General features: G+C 42.6%; 2 long non-coding RNA genes across 4 annotated transcripts in view; one reads left to right on the top strand and one right to left on the bottom strand.

Annotated features, from left to right (window-relative positions):
- The window catches only part of LOC140628680 (uncharacterized), a 42,537-nt gene that overhangs the window by 5,703 nt on the left and 14,096 nt on the right, over positions 1–22,738 (bottom strand). The window contains exons 2-3 of the long non-coding RNA XR_012026691.1: positions 15,951–16,075; positions 13,755–13,876 (exon numbers count right to left, since the gene is read on the bottom strand). This is a non-coding gene — a long non-coding RNA (uncharacterized lncRNA). The remainder of the gene's footprint in view (positions 1–13,754; positions 13,877–15,950; positions 16,076–22,738) is intronic.
- LOC140628681 (uncharacterized) lies at positions 4,189–14,089 on the top strand. 3 transcript variants are annotated; one of them, XR_012026694.1, is made up of 5 exons: positions 4,189–4,434; positions 6,789–7,246; positions 7,351–7,505; positions 12,761–12,973; positions 13,830–14,089. It is a non-coding gene; the product is annotated as an uncharacterized lncRNA (long non-coding RNA). The 3 variants fall into 3 exon arrangements; XR_012026693.1 differs by lacking the exon at positions 6,789–7,246 and having other exon boundaries at positions 13,833–14,089; XR_012026692.1 differs by lacking the exon at positions 6,789–7,246.

The raw sequence follows: 22,738 nt of genomic DNA, 5'->3' as shown, positions 1-22,738 counted from the left end.
GAATATATGATACAATTCTATCCTGGCCTGCAAGGGTTCTACAGAGAAATCCACTGAAAGCCTTTTATGGGTTCTTTCATATGTGAGATTTTTTTTTCTCCTGCTATTTAAACATTTCCTATTTGCCTGAATTTAGACAGTTTTATTATAATGTATCTTGGAGAAGACCACGTGGGGTTGAAATTTTGGGGTGAACTGTTAGATTCATGAACTTAGATGTCTACATGTCTCCCCAGATTTAAGCAGTTCTCATCCATTATTTCTTTAAATAAGCTTTGTGCCTCTTTCTCTCTCTTCATTTTCTGGGACTCCAAAAATGCATAGATTGTTACTTTTAATAGTGCCCTTTACTCCACAAAGGCTTTCTTCACTCTTTTTCACTCTTTTTTTCCTTTTGCTCATCTGCTGAATGATTTCAACTGATATGTCTTCAAGTTCACTAATTCTTTCTTCTACTTGACTGAATCTCCTAGTGAATCTCTCTATTGAATTCTTCAGTTTAGTCACTATAATTTTCAACTCTAGGATTTGTTTGCTTATTTTTAATTGTTTCTATTTCTTTGTTAAACTTCTGATTTTGTTCATGCATTGCTTTGCTAATTTCATTTGATTGTTTTATTGTAGTTCATAGAACTTCTTTAGGAAGATTACTCTGAATTCTTTGTCAGACAATTCACAGATCTTCATTTCTTTAAAGTCAGCCATTGGAGTTTTATTTGCTTCCTTTGGTGGTGTCATGTTTCCTTAATTATTCATAATCTTTGTGGCCTTGCAATGGTATCTGTGCATTTAAGGAGATAAACAACTCTTTCAATCTTTACAGACCATCGTAGCAAGCAAAACTCTTCTCCAGTCAGCTGGTCCAGAGACTGTGGGTGGGCCATCTGGTGGTATCAGTGGGCTGGCTTGCTGCTAGAGTCACTGGTCAGGCAGGTCTGGGGCCTGGGTCAGCAAGTGGGCAGACCTGGTGCACAGATACACAGGGACCAGCCTGACTGTGTCCATGGAGTGGGCCCGGTGCTAGGCCTGCCAGGGGGACTGGATTCATAGGTGCCCACCTGGATCTTATGTTTACAGGGAATGATTGGGAACCTTGGGCCACAGAAACTACCTAGACTTGCAGAAGTCAGGTGATGCTGAAATATTCCAGGAGCCTGGTAGCACTGAAGCCACCCTGTGTCATGGCACCTGGCCAGCAGGGTAAGCTGGGAGCCTGGGTTTATAGGAATCCAGTGGAAGCCTGGTGTCACAGGGGTTGCCTGGCAGCCTGAGTTTCCAAAAGCCCATCAGGAGCCTGGGGCCACAGGAGCAGCCTAGGGCCATTGGAATCTGCAGGTCCTGGGGTGAGCTGGAGCCTTATGTCAAAGATACCACCTGGGCCCATGGGAGCAACCTGGGGCCATAGCAGCTACCAGCAGTTGCTAAAGCCAGCATGGACCAGGGTGATATGGGGGCCTGGTTTCCCCAGAGCCTACTGGAAGCCCACAGCAATTCCTCAAATGTTGGGAGAAATGGCAGGTCAACCATGAAACAAAAATTCCCTGACCTCAAGAAATGTAGTTAATTATCCATTAGCAAGCAGTTAGTGAGTGCCTCCTCTGTGGTAGGCATTGTGCTGATGCAGTGGACCTAATGGTGAGCACAGTCAAGGGCAAGATCCAATCCACCTCCTCATCCAACAGACAGACAGTGATTCAATAGCAGAGGAGTTACTGTAAGTGATCACAGTACCACAAAAATTTATAAGATAGGGAAGCATCCTAGTTAGGGAGATCAGGGAATGCTTCCTTGAAGAAGTGATGATGACATGAAATCTGAAGGATGAGTAGGAGGCCAAAGGGAAGGTGGGTGGGGCTATAGAAAGAGCTTACTATGCATGCATAAATAATTGTAATGCAAATCAGAATGAACAAGTATTATAATAGACATTAAAAAGCACAATAGAACTTCAGGATCTTTTTCCTTTTTCATTATATAAATCACATAAAATTATCATATTTCAAGTATGAACCCAGAAACCCTAGCATTAGTTTTGTAATTGGTCTCAAAAGCCTGGAACACAATAAGACAAAAACCCTGCAGGACAGGAATTTGAAATAATACTTTTAAGTCAGCAAATGTTGAAAGATCCAAGACATCAAAGCAAAAAGGGAAATAATGGTATTTGCCTTTTCTGATGAAAACTAGCAACATAGAAGGAAAAAGAAAAGACTAAGATGCTAAAATCATCAGTCACAGAAGGTATTCCTACAACACTATAGGCCAGAACCTCCCTACCTCATCACCCACCATTGCTGTGGTTAGCTCTAGCAGAAAAGTAAGGACATCTCATTAGGCCAAAAGGCCTAAGGACATCTCATTTGGCATGAGGCCAAAAGACCTCATGCAAGATACAAAGAATCTGGTTAAGTACAAGTTCTGAGACTGCTCAATAGGTTCAGAATAAATCCAGAAGGAAATAATGAATAGTCTTTGCAAATCCCTACCATCTCTTGCTACAACCCCCATCCAAACTGTTCTCTATTTGCCACAATCAACTAATGTGACCTTTTGAAAATATAATTCTGTCATGGGCCACATACATCTCACACAAAAAAAACAAGCAAACAAATAAAAAACAAACAAAAAAACAGAAAACTTTCAGTGTCACACACTTAAGGTAAAGATATAGCTCCTAAAAGTAGCCTGCAGGGGCTATCTGGTCTAGCTTCTGCAAACTTCTCCAACCCTATCTTGCACCTCACCCACTTTCTCCTTATATGTTTCCCCAATGACAGCCTTCTTTCAGTCTCTCATATTCAACCGTAGTCCTTGTTACCTCAGGGCCTTTGCATATGTTGCTCCTTCTAACTGGAATAGTCTCTTTATCCCTAGTTGATTGCTGCTGCTCATTCTCTAGTTCTTGGCCCCTGTTTAAGATAAACTGTTTCTCTGCCTTAACTCTCCCTATTACAGGCTCAAGTATCTCTTCTCCATGGCACATGTACATATATCATCTTGATTATTTAACTAATGTCAGTTCCTCAAACAGAAAGGCTGGAATTTTGTCTGCTGTAAAGTACAAAGAAAGCAAAAGAAGAGTGGGATTCCAGAAGGCCCTCCGCTGCTAATAATTTACATTTTAGACTAATGTTTGTTTTTCTCTTTTATAAAATTAAACATAATTATCTGTATTCCCTACCTGTCCCATTGGGAGTTTGGAGGAATTAATGAGATGATGTTTGTGGAGTGCCTGAGGCCCCCTGGATACACTATTATTAGAACTGTTAGGTAAAACATTGCTTTTGGTAATCCATAGGGTAACATCCAGATGAGAAAGTTGACACCAGGAAAAAAAAATGGTAAAGTGAAACATTAAAGACAAATTGCTATTTGGTGATTTTTCAGTGATGAAAATCATCCTTTCCTTCTGAACTTCTAACAGCACTCTCCCATCCAGTAGCCACTAGCCACATATGGCCATTTAATTTAAATGGAGAAACTGAATTTTAAATAGCCTCACATGGCCAGTGGCTTCCTCATTGGATAGTGAAGATACAGAGCAATTCCATCAACAAGAACAAAAAAATTCCAATGGACAGAACTGTAAATCTAGGAGGGCACTCTCTTGTTGATGCTTCACATGTGAATCCTGTTATGTGACACTTTTAAACCCTCATCCAGAGTAGGGGTTTGGAACTTTATCAGCTAGGAGAACAATTACTCATAGAACTAAAAGTACATGGTTTCCTTTCAAACTCATTTGTTTTGCCTTTTGTGTGCTGCCTTTGCCTGGCTGACACTAAGAACATGGGCAGTGCAGAAGGGGTTAAATGTTTCTCGTTCCCTTGCCCCCCCCCCCACCTTGTTTCTCAGTGTCCTATCTACAAAATAAGCACTGAAGTCTGGGCAGGTAGTAGAATAAAGCCATCTGAGTGACCATGAATACAGAGTTTCATAGCTAAAAACTGCTATGTCCCCTTGTCCATAAGATGACATATAGGTCATTAATATATTCTCATAGGGAACGAAGCCCCTCTGGTATGAAATGCTGCTGCATCTCATTTTTCTCTTTATACTATTTTAATCTCGTTGGATTGGGGGGTGGGGTGGGGAACAGAAATGAGCCCAATGCATTCTAACTTTGTGTGGGTGTCTCCCTGGCTTGGTTACCAAAGAAACCATTATGTTCCATACTATTGAAATAATGGCTCTACCAGCACTCTAAATCCTTTCTTCTTTTCTAGCCTGACTGCACTGCACATTTAAAGCCACCATCTATTGGCCAGCAGAAGAGAAGGGTTTCTGGAAATGCCATGGCCTTTCCTATACTGTTTTAAGCCTCAGTCTCAAGATTTCAACCTGAGAAGTCAGCTTCCAAGGCCAGTATCTCCCAAGCAGAGCCAGGATGCTGTCTCCATGCGCCACTGCACTGCCAAACTGCATAAGTGAAAGGTATTTGCAGACATCCTGTGAGGCTGCCAAAAGCCTCCTGCCACCCGTGCTGTGAGGCTTCTCTCTTGCTGCAGTCGTGAGGACACTGCTGCTCCAGCCCAGAAGCGTGGTGGGGAATGTGGCTGTGATGAGCACTGGCCTGTCATCCTGGGTGCAAGGGATCACCCTCTCATGGAGGCTCACGGCGGATCCCTAGAGCAATGAATACAGCGGCTGGGACCACCTGTTACCACGGCTGCCAGGTGGTCGGGCTGTGTCCTCCAGAGAAAACCTCTCACTCCAAAGAAAACCCGGGAGCCCAGGATGCTAATGTCTCTAGGGAGGTTTTCTAGAAAAGGACTCGGTTTTCACCCCCTACTGACATTTGCCATCTCCACCCACTTTTTTCCTGGCTTTACTGAGATATTACTGATATATAACATTTGTAAGTTTAAAGTGTACAATGTGATATCTTGATACACATATATACTGCAAGATGATTACCACAGTAAGGCTAGCTAACACCTCTATCACCTCACATAATTAACTTTTTTGTGTGGTGAGAACATTTAAGGTCCCTCTTACCAACTTTCAGGTATATAATAGAGGATGGTCAGCTATAGTCACCATGCTCTACATTAGACCCCTAGGACTCATTCATTTTACGATTGGAAGTTTGCACCTTACGACCAACTCCTTATGTGTATATGAAGGCCTGATGCACTGGGCAAGTTCTCCATGAATCTGAGGCAGCCAGGAACTAAGGAGTGAAGTCTTTTTATAAACTTCCAGGTCTCTGTAACACAGGGTTCCGAGCTACTCTCTCTAGCAGTGTGGCTACTCTTTTGGAGGCTTTACAAAGATGTTAGAGAGCTTCCAAATTTCTCTCTTATAGGCATCTAAGTATAAATCTGGTGAAATTTTGCAATCTGTTCAACCACAAGAATGTTACTGATTACAACTTGAGAACAAGCAATTATTCTTAAAGCTAGTAGTTGCTTCCACCAAGACAAACCCACACCCCCACATATAAAACAAAATTTTAAGTGAGGGGCCTCCAAACTATTTGGATAAAGCAAGCATCCTACCTGTACGAGAGATTTTTGCATACCCCTGAATATATATACGCTTATTCATAAAGCACATACATGTTCTATTACACTAATATATTATCACATTATAAAACATGTGCCCAAAATTGAAATATCAAAAACATTAAAAATGAAAATGTAATCTTTTAAAAATTATGCTTAATTTTGTTTCATTCATTAGAGGTACAAAAGTCACCCCTGCTCTCACTGGCAAAATATGAAATTTTTGAGTAGTATGATCCAACATACTCTTCCTTTCTTAATTTAGTTCAAAAGTCACATATTACCTCTCTAGCACTCATTAGGAAATTTTAGATTGACTTTTTTTGGTATATTTTTTTATTGGAGTTCGATTTGCCCACATATAGCATAACACCCAGTGCTCATCCTGTCAAGTGCCCACCTCAGTGCCCATCACCCAGTCACCCCATCCTCCTGCCCACCTCCCCTTCCACTACCCCTTGTACGTTTCCCAGAGTTAGGTGACTCTCATGTTCTGTCACCTTCACTGATATTTCCCACTCATTTTCTCTCCTTTCCCCTTCATTCCCTTTCACTATTTTTTATATTCCCCAAACGAATGAGACCACATAATGTTTGTCCTTTTCCGATTGACTTACTTCACTCAGCATAATACCCTCCAGTTCCATCCACGTTGAAGCAAATGGTGGGTATTTGTTGTTTCTAATGGCTGAGTAATATTCCATTGTATACATAGACCACATCTTCTTTATCCATTCATCTTTCGATGGACAAAAGTCATGCTAAATTCCGCTAATGCGGATTCTTAATAGCTATAACTTAATAGTAATAATAATAATAATAATAATAATAATAATAATAATAATGATGTGTTTTAAAAATAGATCATATTTATAAGCCCTTAACCGGGTACATGTAAACTTTAGTAAGTGGTAACTACCTAAAAACATATAATGAGCCATGGACCCACTGTCAATACCTCTTTGCCCTCAGGATGTGATAGGGTGACCATGTAACATACAGACCAAGGAGGGGCATCTGTGTCCTTCTGTATATTAAATACTAGCAGAGTCATAGCAGAGTCATCATATTATGAAAATAAAAGTACTGGATGCCTAATTAAATTAGAATTTCAAATACATGACAAACACTACTTTATGCCAATGGGGGCATACTTAGACTTAAAAATTGTTGTTTATCTGAAACTCACATTTAAGTAGGCAGCCTGTCTTTTATCTGGCAACACTAAATATTAGAAAAGCTTAATTTGTTTCTTCTTTTTTTTCCTTTTTTTTAAAAAAGATTTTATTTATTTATCCATGAGAGACACAGAGAGATGCAGAGAGAGAGGCAGAGACACAAGCAGAGGGAGAAGCAGGCTCCATGCAGAGAGCCCGACGTGGGACTCGATCCTGGGTCTCCAGGATCACGCCCTGGGCTGAAGGCAACGCTAAACCACTGAGCCATCCAGGCTGCCCTTTTTTCCCTTTTTTTTAACCAAAAGTAAATACACATTGGAGTTCTAATATTTGTTTTCTGCATGCTCAGAAGTGGAGACCCCTTCTAGGAAGCTATCACCAGAGTCCATGAGCAAAGCAGTAGCTTCCTCAAATACCTAACACAGCCAACGCTGATTAAAAACACACTCCCTTTCATTTAAGTTCCTTAAAGTATTCCCTCCCAACGCTCTCACTATACTTTAGTAGCATCCCAAGTCAATGATATGACTGATTGATACAGAACCTTCATTTTTCTGGCCAGTAAGTATATTCACAAGCAGAGTCAAAATCACAAGTAAAGAAGGAGGTTGGGGCCACATGTGTGGGTGTGGGTGTCAACTCACCCACCCTTGCTCCACCTCTAGTTACCTGTTCCACCACCACCAATGATACCCAGTATGCTGATCAACATCAAATCGGACCACAATACAGAAATGCAGTGATTATGGCCTAAGGAGTTCAAGAGAACACATGGTTGGAAGATGTGTCTTTGTGCATTAACGCTATAAAATTCTGAAAGGTAAATTTAACATGACCCTAAAATTACTTCTCGTTCACACTTTCCTGCCTACTTTGTCCAGCATCGACAAAACCTGGTAGATTACCTCGGGAAAATCCGTGGCAGCTGGGATCTGTGGCAGTGTGACGGCTGATGCAGTATCACAGGTAATGAAATAGCCAGCATTAAATAAGGGTCCCAGGGAAAATGAACGGCAAGAAGATCTCGGTTGTTCCAATATAAACAGGTTCCAAAGAGCCATGGTATTGTGAGTCTATCTCTTTCTCAGGAAGTAAGCAAGGGGTGCTAGGTGACACAAGCCAGGAACGGTGTATTTGACAATAAAGAACACTAATTAGGTGGTACCGAGATCTGAACGAGAAGACATGATGGCTGGACACAACAAAGAATCTTCACATGTATTGATCTGACAATAAACACATATGTAAATAGCACATCTCTACTCATCCACTGTCCTAAATCTTCATCAGTAAAATGCTAAACCTCACATGCATCCATGAATTTTTATAGTACAATTTTTATTCAATTGCTTACATAGATAGAGGTCACACACAAAATATTTGTCAGGTGCCCCCCTGACATTTTAGGGGCAACCCTAATAGCAGGCAATCCCAAAGTTCTACTGTGCTGCTCTAATATGCAATTTCAAGATGGTGCAGAGCCTCAGGATATGGTCATGGGCAAGGTCATTCTCTACAAAGGACAATAATTATGGAGTGCCAGCTCTGTGCCTGATACTGTGCTCAGGGCTATGCATACATTATCTCATTTTCTACTCACAAGAGGCCAGGAGAAATAGTAAGTTGCTTTGTTTTGAGCCACCGCATGTGAGAATACTGTGTTAAGCAACAATATGTCATTGAAAGAGGTTAATCTGAACTTTTTGTTTCATTCATTTGCCCCGAACTGCTGTGGAGCAAGCAGCTCTCAGATCCTTTCATCTCCTGTTTACGATTGCAGAACTAGGAAACAACAGGAAAGACACCGGCAAGAGCAGGCCGACAGATTTCCCATGAGGAGGTATATAGACGGCAGAGGCAGAACAAGAGGCCTTGGACCCCAGACTGGACCCTGACCCTGCCTTTGGACCATCCCGCCTCACTAACAGGGCAAATTCTCCAGTGACCTGACTGCCCTGGGCTCTGCTGCCCCTTAAGTGTGCCATGCCCAGACTAGGAAAGTAGGTCTTACTTTCCCTGGAGCCAGACGCATAGCGTCCTGGCTGGGGTCCCCTGTCATCTCTGGGATGGCCCTTTCATTATCAAGCAAAACTTCATCCTCTTTTTTTTCACACCACATGGAGGCAAGAGAGGAACAGAGAGTGAGTCTGGGCCCTGCAAATGCATTCAGACCAACTAACATGGAACTGGGAGCAGGTGACATGAACAGCTGGACCCTGGTGAGCTTCTTCAGTCATTTCACCTAAGACCCCAGTGCTACTTACTGCCAGCTCCCTTCTGAGAGTGGATGCCTGACTGAGCCTTTCTCCTCTCTTACGTGACCTCAAACAAGACAATGCACGGAGGTCATCATTAGTGCCTGGTGCCGGGAAAAATGAGGACTGCTTCCCAGCAAGTCTACATCACACAAAATGCTCCGGCATGACAAGACACAGGGGAATACTGGGAACTTTGTCCTTTCTCCTTGCCGATTGGCATTTGACCTTTATTTCTTTTTTATTTTTTTAAATTTTTATTTATGATAGTCTCAGAGAGAGAGAGAGAGAGAGAGAGAGAGGCAGAGACACAGGCAGAGGGAGAAGCAGGCTCCATGCACCGAGAGCCTGACGTGGGATTCGATCCCGGGTCTCCAGGATCGCGCCCTGGGCCAAAGGCAGGCGCCAAACCGCTGCGCCACCCAGGGATCCCTGACCTTTATTTCTAAGGTGTTTTTTAATTCAGTAAGACATGGGCCAAAGAGAACGGAAGTGAACTTATAATAACAATGTACACATATAATGCATGTCTGTGTGTATGAGAGAGAGAGAGAGAGAGAGAGAGAGAATGAATACAGGCCAAAGGAGCAGCAGAAGTGTCAGTCACTGCTGGTCTCTGTGTTCATTTCTCTACAAACTGAATCGTTTAGGAGGAATCAGATCAGAGCATACAGCAGGGAATGAAACAGACAAAACTCCTCACAGAGCTTAATTTAAGATTGTGGGGAGAAGTGCAAGAGAGACACAATAAATAAAATACATAAATCATACGGTATGTGAGACACTGATAAGTGGCGTGGAGAAAAATAAAGCAGTAAGTGAGGATGAGGGAGTAGAGGTAGGGGGGTACATTTTTAAATAGGGTGGTTAAGGAAGGCCTCGGTGAGGATAGGGCAGGCAGCACTTATCTAACTTCTTTGCCCAAGGAAACAAGCTTGGGGCAACTCACAGAAAAGAGGAGACGCTGCTTTGAAAAGCAGTTTCAGCTGGGGAGGAGAAGCATTCCCAATTAGGAATTGTATTTGGCTGCTGATAAGTAAAATACCAGTGGTTTAAATAGGATAGGGGCTTTTTCTCTTGCATAAAAGAAGCATGAGGATAGGCACTTCAGAGACATGGGACGTCTCCATGTTGTCATCCAGGCCTTGGGCTCCTTGTACCTTTCTGCCTCCCCTGCCTGAGCTCTCAGCTGTCATTTTCAAGTCTGCTGCAGGCCAAAGCAGTTGCTTTATCACCAGCCATCACACCTGTGTTCCAAGCTGACCTGTGCCTCTTATAGTGTCTTCCCATAGGTCTCAGCCAGCGTGTTTTGCCTACGCATCATTGGCCACCCCTAGTTATAAGGGAAGCTGAGAATGCATTTTAGCCAGAATGTAACTTCTCATAATAAGATTAAGCTTTAAAAAAAAAAAAACTAAGGAAAAAGAATGGCAATTAGCCTTACAACTCAGGAAAGAAGGGTAGGGTGGAAGGAATGCTCCAGTCTACAAAATGGAGGCTTTCTATTCTATCGCAGCGGATAGCACAGCCTCCCAAAGACTAAGGCTGTAGCTGCAGAGCCCATGGTACCTGCAGGAGTCTGTGCGTAACACTTCATGGGATAGAACCTCCAGGAGCAAGATCACCAGCCCCCTATCCCCGGGGGGCGGTGCCCCCCCAGCTCCTATTTTGTCTTGCATCAAATTGTGGCCCTTAAGTTTCAAAGAACCCGAAAGCTCACCTGGATCAACCAACACTTGAATCCTCCCTCAGCATTCCAGAAAGATCTCTACCCAGCAGTGCATACCAAAAACCTAGGAGTAATCTGGATTCCTCTTCTCTAACAACACCTTCCTAGGGTAGCCAACCTCCATCAAAGATTCATCACCCTTTCTGACCTTCCTTCTGCTACCAGTGTCTACAAGCAGCAGCATCCTTGACCCGGTGGCCAGCAGCCCAGAACTGGCCTCTCTGGTTCCACTCTCATATCCCTACATTCCATGTACCACACAGCAGCCAGGACGCCATTTGAATCATGTAAACCCAGCCACATCACTTTCTTTTTTTTTAATAAATTTATTTTTTATTGGTGTTCAATTTGCCAACATACAGAATAACACCCAGTGCTCATCCCGTCAAGTGCCACATCACTTTCTTACTTAAAACCCTTTGCTGGCCTCTCAAGACACTGAGATCAAAACCCAAACACCACAATCTGGATGCTCCCCATCTCTCTGTCTCTTTGCGACCCAGCCCCCCAACCCCTGCTCTGCTCAGGCACTTAAGTCACACTGGCCTTTTTGTTACTTGAACACACCAACGTCCTTCCTCCCTTGGAGTTTATACTGGAATGTTCTTCCCCACAAGGCTGGATCCTTCTCACCATTCATATCTCCACTAAAATATCCCACCTCCTCAGAAAGACCTTCCCTAAGTCTGCCTAACGACATCTCATCCCTACTAGACACTCCCTAGCACATCACTTTATTTTCTTCAGGAATACACTAGTTAAATTTAACATGTTCATACATTGGTTTTCTTGTTCACTGTCACCATTACTAAGTTCCGTGAAGGCAGAAATACTGCTTCTTTTGTTCTATCTCTAGCACCATGGTGAATGGCACATGGTGGGCCCTCAACAGCAGTGAATGAATAATATCATTTGAAATGCCCTCATTCTCCTAGTCACTCTTCCCTGGACACACCGCAGTCTATTATAAGCCCTCAAACAGGCTCCAAGAAATACAACTCAATTCTTAGAATTGTATCATTAGCAAAGAACAGCATAGCACTTTTGAGCATTACATAATGTCCCCTGACCTGGTTCAGTGGCTGATTTAGAAAATGAGTTGTTGATGGGGTGCCTGGGTGGCTCAGTCCATTAAGCATCTGCCTTTGGCTCAGGTCATGATCCAGGGTCCTAGCATCAAGCCCCACATCAGGCTCCCTGGTCAGTGGGGAGACTGCTTTTCCCTCTCTCTTTGCCCCTCCCCCTGGCTCATCCTCTCTCTCTCAAATAAATAAATAAAATATTTTCTTAAAAAAAAAAGGAAATTAGTTTTTGCATATGGATGGCATGGATCCATTTTGAGAATTTTCAGGGGTCAGAGACCCAGGTCAGAAATCACTGCCCCACAGCTGGTCCTTTAATGATATCTGATTAGAGTCAAGTTTCCAACAGCCCAGCAACTGAGAGAGTCTCCCTAAAATCAGCTTGAGATACACAGGTATACACTGGAGATATCTCAAAGCCAAAATTCTTATCATGTAACCATTCTTCTGATTTTAATGTTGACTTTCTATTTTTAGAAATAATCTAGATTTTAGACTTTTATTGCCTATTATTACAATTTTTTGAGGTGCTGTAGAGACTTCTATGCATTCATAATACATCATTTCTCTTCCTCCTGGGCAAAGAGCTAGACGGACAGGAGGGGCTACGTCACTGAATTCCAGCCAACAAAATCTGGGTAGAAGTGATCTACACCACATGACAGAAGGGCACTGGGTCCCTGAATGATTGAGTGGAACAGAGTCACCAACACTCTCTACCTGAGCTGGAATGTGACATCAGTGAAAAATAAACTCTCATTGTACTAAACCACTGAGATTTTTTGAATCGTTTGTTATGACACTTATCCTACCCTGATTTACACAGAGGAATAAAATAAAGACCCTGCAATAATAATAATGTTAAATTTTCAAAGAGAAAACAATTCAGCTTTTTGCAATCTCAGCTACTGGGGTTGTTATGAATAATGTAGTTTTAACATCAGTGGGTGATGAGCAGAAAGCTTTGCGGCTTCTCAGATGACATAAACATAGTGTATTTGCTTTTCAGGTGCTGGAAATGTGTCTGACTAATACATGAAAGAAATATTTTAAAAGGCTGACTTGGAGAAAATGCTCAACATGGAGAGAACAAAATTTTTCCAAAAAGGAAAACAACTCAGTCTGGTCCCAAAGCCTTCCCCAGGCTCTCACAGAGGGACATCAAAAGTGAAGTAAAATGCCTGGACTTATTCTGAAATTTAAGGAAAATTTTCTCATGAAGGTAGGATGCTACTTAGTTATCATTTCATTTATTTTTCTAAAGTGATTTTTTTAGGGGGAGGAAGAGGGGCAAAGGGAGAAGGAGAGAGAGAGAGAATCCCAAGCAGTCTCAATGCCCAGTGCAGAGCCCAACCTAGGGTTTGATCCCATGACCCTGAAAGCATGGCAGGGGCCTGAGCAGAAATCAAGAATCAGACACTTCACCAACTGAGCCCCACAGGCGTCCCAAGTGATTGTTTTTAATCAAGGAAAACTGTCCAAAGTCTTTATCCTGAACTCCTTGGGATTCATAGGATCAAACTGAACCACTCTTCTATATGACCACCCTTCAAATATTGCCAACTAACACTTTATACTCAGGCCGTTAGATCTTCCTGAGAATCAGGAAATTCTATGCAATTTCGGTTTTTCCTACAGACTTCCTGCCTCTCCATATATTTAGTAAGAATAATAGTCATGAACAGTAATAATATTAGCATCTGTAGCGCACATGATAATTGACAAGTAGCTTTCATGCCCATTATCAAGTTATAATACTTGGCGATACTCTTCATTATCCATTTCTTTCTGTTCTCCATGTGTGGCATTTGCAAAATTGTAATGTCCCAACTTTGTAATGTTTCCTGGACTACCACGGCCCCACTCACTAATTACATGCAGTAGAGTTAGCATGCATTACAATTTTATTCGTAAAATATGGATGTATTCTACCAGAAGAGCAAAAGCATCAATTATCTCCATCAAAAATTTAACTTGCACTGTTTTTCTAAAATTATACTTACCACATTTCTACAGTTTCCTTTTTCAAATCCTTTGTTTCTCTTATCGTTTCCAATATGCCCCACTCTCTTGTCCAGCAGGATCAAGTTTCCAGGTTTCCAGCCTGTGTTGTGAAGCCCATGGCCTGCCAATGTTTTAAATAAAGCAGAACTTTAGAAAAATGATTACATGAGTACAGATGAAAAGGCTATCTTTGGGTGGTGTGACTGCTTTCTGACTTATGTTCCTTTAGGTTTTCCAAGGTGGTTTTTTTTTTTGTTTTTTGTTTTTGTTTTTTGTTTTTTGTTTTGTTTTTGTTTTTGTTTTGCATTGAGCATGTAATTCATTTTGTAAGTAGAGAGAAAGTAAAAAAATAATTAACCATAAAGCACTTCTTTGAGCCATGTAGCTTTACTACCTCACTACATATTAGAATTGGTTTGGGTTCATTTTGGTCTTGGTTGTCTCTTGTCCTAAACCTCATAATGGAAAGAAGTGATAGAGCAAAATGCGTTGTCTCTGGCAGAATTCTCTCCCCTCCAAAGAAGACTGTTTAGAAATGAACATTTTTTGAGGCACCTGTTTCCTTTCCATGAGGATGACAGATAAAGCTTGATTGAGAGAAATGCCAATCGTGTCATGAGGCAAATGAATTAACTTTCTAATATTTCTTTCCTGACAGTAAATCTCAAGTTTTACTCCTCTGCTTAGCAAAATATTTTTAGAAATATCGTTTGTTCAATAGAGATGATGCATTTTACTACTTTTTAGAGCAAACCATTGATCCCTATCACCGTGGCATTAGGTAGGCCTCACAAATCATCTCGGCATGTGCCCTCAGCCTCAAATAAATCACTGACAGAGTGGGAAAGCAAAGGGAAATGCCAATCAGAACTAAGGAGCCAAGAGGAAAATTGTGCGGTATCTCTATTTATGAAATTTCCTCTCTCTTAAAGTCTTTGGGTATTCTAATTTTTTTAAAAAATTTATGATTAGGAACAGTTACCACTGTCAAACCAAGACCAACCTTGACATGATAAATTTTTTAAAAAATTTATGATAGTCACACACACACACACAGAGAGAGAGAGAGAGAGAGAGAGAGAGGCAGAGACATAGGCAGAGGGAGAAGCAGGCTCCATGCACCGGAAGCCCGACATGGGATTCGATCCCGGGTCTCCAGAATCGCGCCCTGGGCCAAAGGCAGGCGCTAAACCGCTGCGCCACCCAGGGATCCCCTGGGTATTCTAATTTCTTTTGCAATTTCCTTTTGAGAATTTCTCTCACTAAATACATTTTAGTATAGTGCAAATTTTCCCAGCAGGTACTTTTGGGTTCTTGAAAAATTCTATACAGATTCCCACTAAATACCACCCAGAGTGAATCTCTACATAATAGGTCAAGAAATGATCAACAGGATGAATGGACCTTACATGTATGTATGTACATATACCCACACACTGGTATTTATTGGCTCAATTTTATAGTTCCTATCAGAAAATCAACTATTGTCCAACTGAAAAATTTTCATCTACTTTGTTTACATTCGTTTTATAATCAGGGAGGCTTGGGTGAAAATCTTTAAACATAGATAAACTCCCTTCAGGTTCCTAAGGATTCTCTCTCAATTGCTGGAGACTTCCTTCCTGGGTAAAGTAAAGTAAGTTTCTCTCCATTTTCTCCCGCCTTATTACACAAAGTTTTTCATCTCCTGAGCTCAAGGAACATACTGCTGGGGCTTTCTTAGCACAAAAAGAAAGAATAGGGAGAGGTGCTGGCTCTCAAACCAAGGACCCATGATTCAGCAGCCATGTCAAGGTTGGTCTTGGTTTGACAGTGGTAACTGTTCCTAATCATGGAGATTTCTGGCTACCAATAATACTATCTTGCCTTGAGAAGGTTTGGCTAGAGCAAAAAAGGATTAGTGATCTGTCCAGAACCTGCTAATATTTTCCCTTAAATACAATTATATTCTGTTACAATATTTCCACAGAATCCCACAGTAACTTTATTCCCCACTACAAAAAGAAAGGTGGAAAGGAGAAAAAGAAATCAATAGAAGTGTTAGCCACAAATAAAAAAAGAAACAAAATTCTGATTAGTAAAGGTAAAAGTCCTATTGCAGTGGCATTTGAACTAGGGTAGGATAGACTGCTGTCATAAATAGTCCCGCAGATATATAACAGTTCAAGCACAATAGAATTGTATTTCTCGCTCACAGGATAGTCCAAAGTATGCTTCCTGGTCAGTTGGTGGCTCTTCTTCCATGAGGCAATTCAGAAATTCAGACTCCTTTTACCTGTGGTTCTGGAATCCCTGGGGCTTTGTAGTTATCTGCACCCAGCTGACAAGGAAAGAGAGTATGTTGGAGCTGACTAAGGGAGGAAGTAACAAGTATCTTCTACTCATACTCCCATTGGCGAGAACTAGTCACGTGACCAAACTTGACTGCAAGGGAAGCTGGGAAATGCAATCAAGCTGGGTGCTCTAGAAGAAATGAAAAAATAATTTGGTAAACAGCCAGCAATCTCTGCTATAACTGGTCTGAAACCACCGGTTTTATTCATTTATTTTTATTTTCTGTTAGTCACTTTTGCATTCCGGAATCCCGAATATTTCTGCTCAATACTTAACAGGGCAGACATCTCATAAAATGCTCGATGAATGCTGCAAGTCAGGAAATGAATCACTGTGAGATTTCATTCTATTATTTATATTTTATATATAGTATATTCTCTTTTTATATAATTTTATATATTTAATGTAATATTTAATATTAATCTACTATTAAGACAGTCTAAAACTAATTCCAATCTCATATTTGATTCAATCTTCCTCCCGTTCAGGCTGACTAGTGAGTGGCTCGGGAGACTTGGAATTGGGCGGTGGGAGGTGTGGGACCCAGGAAATTTAACAAAAATCCCCTACCCCTGGACAAGCAGAGCAGGACTGACTCCATTTTGTGCTGCACCTGCCTTGTGCCGACCTGCTTAGGGCACTGCCCCGCCCTAGTCAAGACCAGGGCACACCCTAATCGGAAATCGGCTCAGTGATAGGCCAGTTCAAATGGATACTTTAGGGTAAAATGTAATTCAATCGGCCACCTGCGTGTGGACCGACATGACTGTGCAACTCTCTGTGTATCCCATTGGCCACTGGTCCCTATAAAGCTGCTACACCTCTTGGTCTCGGGGTCCAAGTCCCTGCTCCGCTGTGTCGGGTACGCTCGGACCCAAGCTCGAGCTTGTAAATAAACCCTCGTGTGTTTGCATCGGTGTCGGCTCCTCTGGTTTCTCGGATTCGCAATCTCGGGCACAACAGGAGGAGGTGTCAAACCAAAGTGAGAGGAACCGCTCCCTCACACACTGCCTTCTTCCCTCCTTAGGGCTGAGGCAGTGGGCTGGAGGGAGAAGAGAAAGAAGAATTCTTTTCATCCCTTCCCTTTTCTTTCACTGGTTATAATTACCGTCCTCTTCTGTGGGGAGGTGAGGTGACCATCACTTTTCGATTGGTGTCACTGTCGTCCTGTACAACCCTGACTGCCCTGAGGTCCCTCTGTGAGTGGGGAATTTAAAATGCTGGCTCTCTGAAGAGAGAAAGCACCCTGGCTCCTCGGAAGACCCCGTGGGAGGTCTCCCCTGAACAGTGCCCTGTGGTGGAAGATCCAGCTGAAGTTGGCCTCTTCCTCACCCCTCCAGGCGTCCTCCCCATAGTGACTTGTTCACGGGACTCCTTCACCGAGGTGGCGGCCCTCTGGAGGGGGTGGGGGCGCACAAACAGGAGAGTGTATGTTCTAGCCACTTTCCGTGGTACACCCCCGCCCCGCCCCGGACACAGCAAAGTCCCACACTCTTGCCATGCCACAGGGTAGGAATGCTGGCTGCGCCTGGCACTCTGCCTCTCGGTTCTGATCTCTCGTCCCTGCCATACCCCCTGGGCCCCAGAGTCGTCATCCCAGAGCCGCGGGATGCATGGGGCATTCTGCTGGCTTGGGCGCTCGGCAATCTTGTATAGGAGATACTCTTACTCTCAGAATTGGAGTGGGGATTGTGGGAGTTCTGTCACCCTGGGTCGTGCAGAAGGAACAGACAAGTCAAATGCTCCACGGCCCGGGGGGAGGCGCTGGTTGCCGCTCCGTGAATCTCTACCGACTCCCTACCCAGACGGCCTCACATGCCATAGCCACATTCGCCTGACGGAGGGAAGCAGAGGGAGGCCCGCACTGGTGCCTGCTCTGCTGAAATGGTGCCTCTCAGCAGGCAGACTCTGGAGGAGCAGACTATTCACATGCCTTGGTAATTCTCTGAACTTAAAATTCCGAGGACTCAGTGCCTTTTGTTCTCAGATGTGAGTTCTAGTCAAAATTCCAGGAAAAAGCCTACTTTGCACTTCACACCATGACTCTGAAATGATTTCTTTGTCGACTGAAGCTCTGACATTTTGGAGCACTGAATCTGATTTCTGGCTGTCTAATCTGTGGGGTACTTCCAAGGGAAAGATAGCAGTCCCTTATCCTTTATTCTGTACAGATCATTCCTACCAGCCATCCAGAAAAATTGCTGACCTTTGGACATATAGCCCCGCAAAAGGCAAAATCTGGAGCATTTTCACTCCCGATGCCTTATCTAGGATAAACGTAGAAATGTTTATGTGTAATCCACCTAGCATGTGCTTAGAAAATATCACTGAATTGGCCCAAATTATTAGGAAGAAATGAAGCTTTTCATTTCAATTACTCTATGTAATTTGACTACAAACTCTCCTCCCCTTAATCCCTTGGGAAGATACTTGCTTTAAAAAAAAAAAGTGGTAACACTTTGCTCTAAAATCAATTCTGGGAAACCCCAAATGAGTTTCACAATTTTAGGTTCTAATCATAAATTGCTTTGGGAAATAACCATTTTGTAAAGCAACATAGAATGGGCTAGACAAACACATCCCTCCCAGAAATACACACACACACACACAATGCATATATATATATATACACAATATATATATACATATGTATATATAGGCCTGTAAGTGGTGGAATTCTATTTCAAATTTTTCTTTGTACTATTGTATACCTTACAAATTTCTACAATTAATGTATATTAATAATAATATTAATGATAGCATTAATTAAATGCTTACATCTGCAAGTCCCTGTGATACATTTCCTTACATATACCTTATTTAAACCTCAAAACAGGACAATAAGATAGGAACTATGATTAACCCCATTTTGTTGACGGGACAATGACAACTTACAGATCTGTCATTGCAAAGCTGGAAAAATGGAACAGCTCACATGGGGCAAAGTCAATATATGAATCCATATCTTTTTTTTAAAAGATTTTATTTATTTATTCATGAGAGACACAGAGAGAGGAGCAGAGACATAGGCAGAGGGAGAAGCAGGCTCCCTGTCAGGAGCCTGAGGCAGGACTCGATCCCAGGACTCCTGGATCATACCCTGATCCAAAGGCATGATATGTATACTCTTGACTGTGGGCCCAAGTCTTTCATTTCCCTTCACTCCACACCTGGAGTGGAGTGCATCGGTGTCCCTATGACTCCACATCTATTTGGATCTGGGTCTGTATTCTTTCCACTATACCATGTGACATAACTGATTTAGGAGGACTTTAGTTGGAGCACAGATCAGAAAATGCCTCAACCATGAACAGCATGCCCAGGTTTATCCTCATGAGGTGAAATGGAAAATAGTGCTCTCCATCTGAAGGCAGAATGGGAGATAGAGAGGACACAAAGTAGGTGTCTGCAAAGTTGGCTCTGTTTCCCCCAAAATGCATATAAAGCAATGTGGAGTGAAGGGAAATGAAAGACTTGGGCCCACAGTCAAGAGTATACTAAAACACAGCTGTGCACGGGAGGCCAACAATTCAGGAATACCTCACCTAACCAGAAGTCCAACTTCCAGCAGCCTCAGCCAGGTGTAACCCACGGAACTCCAAAATTGAAGGACTTTTGTGCAGCAAAGATGCCCCCAAAAGCTATGAACTTCATAATATAAATACATGGAGATACCACTGGTCTCCTCCAGATGACCGTGTGTGTGAAAAACAGAACTGGATTAGATACAGAACACACCGTAGCTAAAGAACATCTACTGGGATGAGGAATGTGAGACCAACGCTGCAAGCAGAAGCATTCAGGCAGAGCAGCTGGGTGAGGTGGGGATGTTCTGTGAATGGACCCTGTGAGTCCTCCACCTTTCAATAGCTGCAAAAGACATCACTTCGTGGCAGCACAATAAAGGACCAATATTAGAAGCAGAAAGGATACTGGAGGTCACCAGACATCAGATAGACTCCTCCCTATCTTACAATTGAGTTGATGAAGTAACAAATTATTGCTGCTCATAATGACAATCCTGAGTCTTTAAGAGGCAGTGATGATTATATCCCAATACCTATGCTTATGCATGCTACGAAAAGTAAAAATAAATGTAATGGCATTTACATACAGAAACTGGGATTTCCTGAAAAAAAAAAAAAACGCTTTTGTGAACTATCTCATTCTCTGATGAGGTCAGATATATTGGTCATTATGGTAAAACCTGGTAATAACATTAGCAGAGGACATGGAGCTTTTGCAAAATCTACCAGCGCTTTTCATCTTCACACCCTTCCTCTGAAATCCCCAGGTTATGTATTTCGTACAATTACCCTTACTCTATGGATTTGTCTCAGTGAAGCCACTTAAGGCTGACTGAGCCACTGTTAAAACCTGAGTCCCCTAACTAAGAGCTCCAGGAATCTTCTTCCGGGTTTCCTTGCCTGATAGCTTCTTCAGAAAAGTGATGCTAGAAAAAGAAATCTGTACCTAACAACAGCTGGCCATGCCACACCATTTATGCATTAATTCCTTCCGCAAAGATTCATTAAGCATCTGACGCACTTGGCCCTTGCCACAAAAACACTACAAAACCACCTCAAACTAAACAGCTTTAAACAGCAGTTATTACGCTCTCACAAATTTATGTGTTAGTTGAAGGGCAGATGATTCAGGCTCTGCGGGCATGTCTGCAGGTCTCAGCTTCAGGCTAGCTGATTAGGCCCGGGCTTAGCTGTGGTGGTACCGCTGTGCTCCACGGGGCTCTCATCCTCTTCCTGGGGCTGGAAAATGAGCCTAGGCAGGTACCTCTCATGGCAATAGCAGAGGTACAAGAAGAGAAGCCTCCTTTTCAAGTGCTTTCCAAGCTTTTGGTCTGGCCTCCAAGCTTTGGCCACTTAATATTCCATTGGCCAAAGCAAGTCAGCCAAGAGGCAGAACAATAGAGTCTGCCTCTTTAATGGGACAAACTGCAAAGTCAGGTGGCAAAGGATGTGGATATAGGAGGAAAGAAGCTTGGGCCCATTAACGCAGTCTACAACAGCACCTACCATATTCTAGGCACTGTGCCAGGCACTGGGGATACAATGCTGATCATAACAGAAACCAGCCTCCTGGAGCTGACACTCAAAACCTGACCATTAGGGGCAGCCCTAGTGGCTCAGCGGTTTAGCGCCGCCTTCGGCCCAGGTCGTGGTCTTGGAGACCTGGGATCGAGTCCCACGTTAGGCACTCTGCATGGAGCCTACTTCTCCCTCTGCCTGTCTGTCTGTCTGTCTGTGTGTGTGTGTGTGTGTGTGTCTCATGAATAAATAAATGAAATTTAAAAAGAAACCTGACCATTAAACTTCTACCCACATGAACTCCACTGCAGCCTGTTACAACTGTAACCAAAATTTAATAATGAAGTTGGCTACCTCTCATGGTATTTTGCATTTCTGGGAGGAATAAGTGCTTTGAGGGATTATCTATTATTTTGAACTCCTGTCACCACTGCTCCCTGTGTATTGTCATGCATTATCAAGATGGTCTCCTCTGATAGATTCGTTCATGTGCATAACTGGATTTATTAAGAGAACCTGTCGAATAGCCCTTCTCTACTCTTTTGGCAATGGGTCCATGTAAGAATCCGCTCAGGTAGGACGGGAAAAGCCTGCCTTTTAGAAGCTAAAGATCTGTATTCCAGGCCTTCACCCTTTACAAGCATCCTGTTGCATCACATAGCTGCTACTTAATTCAAAAACATTTCCTGAGAGCCATCTATGTACCAGGCTCAGTGATCAGGGTTTTTCCATCTAAAGACTCATCTAATCCTCATGATAATGTTGTGAGTAAAATTAGTGCAAGATTTATCACATATTCAACAAATGGTTATTAAAGCACTAATTATATGCCAGGCACCGGGCCTGCCAGATGAGAAATACATATATTTCTGGCCATCCAGGAGCTCACTTTCTATTAAAAGTGACAGACCTGTGAACAATACAATTAAAATATAATGAGGTAAGAGTCTTTATAGGAGACAATGCACTTTAGAACATTATGCAAATATAAGGTATTATAATTAAGCATAGCTGTAGGTCTCAAAGACCTCCTCCTGTTTTCAGAAGTGCCTAATTTATCTACAAGGAAATCCGTGGTACTGTGACAATTTAAAGCCAACGGAAAAATAACCTGACCCAAAACCATATGCCACCACTGTTTCCATCTTTCTGAGAAAATCTAATCAAAAGAGAAAAAAAAAAAAGCCTGATGCTTGCCAGCTCAGCAGATAAGCAACAATCTTTGGGGATTCAAGAGAGGACTGAAGAAACAGATGTACTCAGGACAAGGAATAAGAAAAGGGTAGAAATTTCACAAATCCCATAGATTGAGGGAACTTGGGGCATAAACCTAACAAACAAAAGCATGGAGTGATCTTCTCTAGGTGTTGGTGGTAATTTCCTTGATATGAAATCAAAGTCTGGGAGATGGAAACACAAAAAAAGCGTCTGTTGGGGCACCTGGGTGGCTCAGAGGTTGAGCATCTGCCTTTGGCTCAGGGCGTGATGCTGGGTCCGGAGATGGAATCCCTCATCGGGCTCCTCACAGGGAGCCTGCTTCTCCCTCTGCCTATGTCTCTGCCTCTCTCTCTGTGTCTCTCATGCATAAATAAATAAAACCTTTT

Source organism: Canis lupus, chromosome X (genome assembly GCF_048164855.1).
Source record: "Canis lupus baileyi chromosome X, mCanLup2.hap1, whole genome shotgun sequence".
In the NCBI taxonomy this organism is placed as follows: domain Eukaryota; kingdom Metazoa; phylum Chordata; class Mammalia; order Carnivora; family Canidae; genus Canis; species Canis lupus.
The sequence above is the reverse complement of the archived record's forward strand: the minus strand, read 5'-3'. Positions and strand labels throughout refer to the sequence as shown.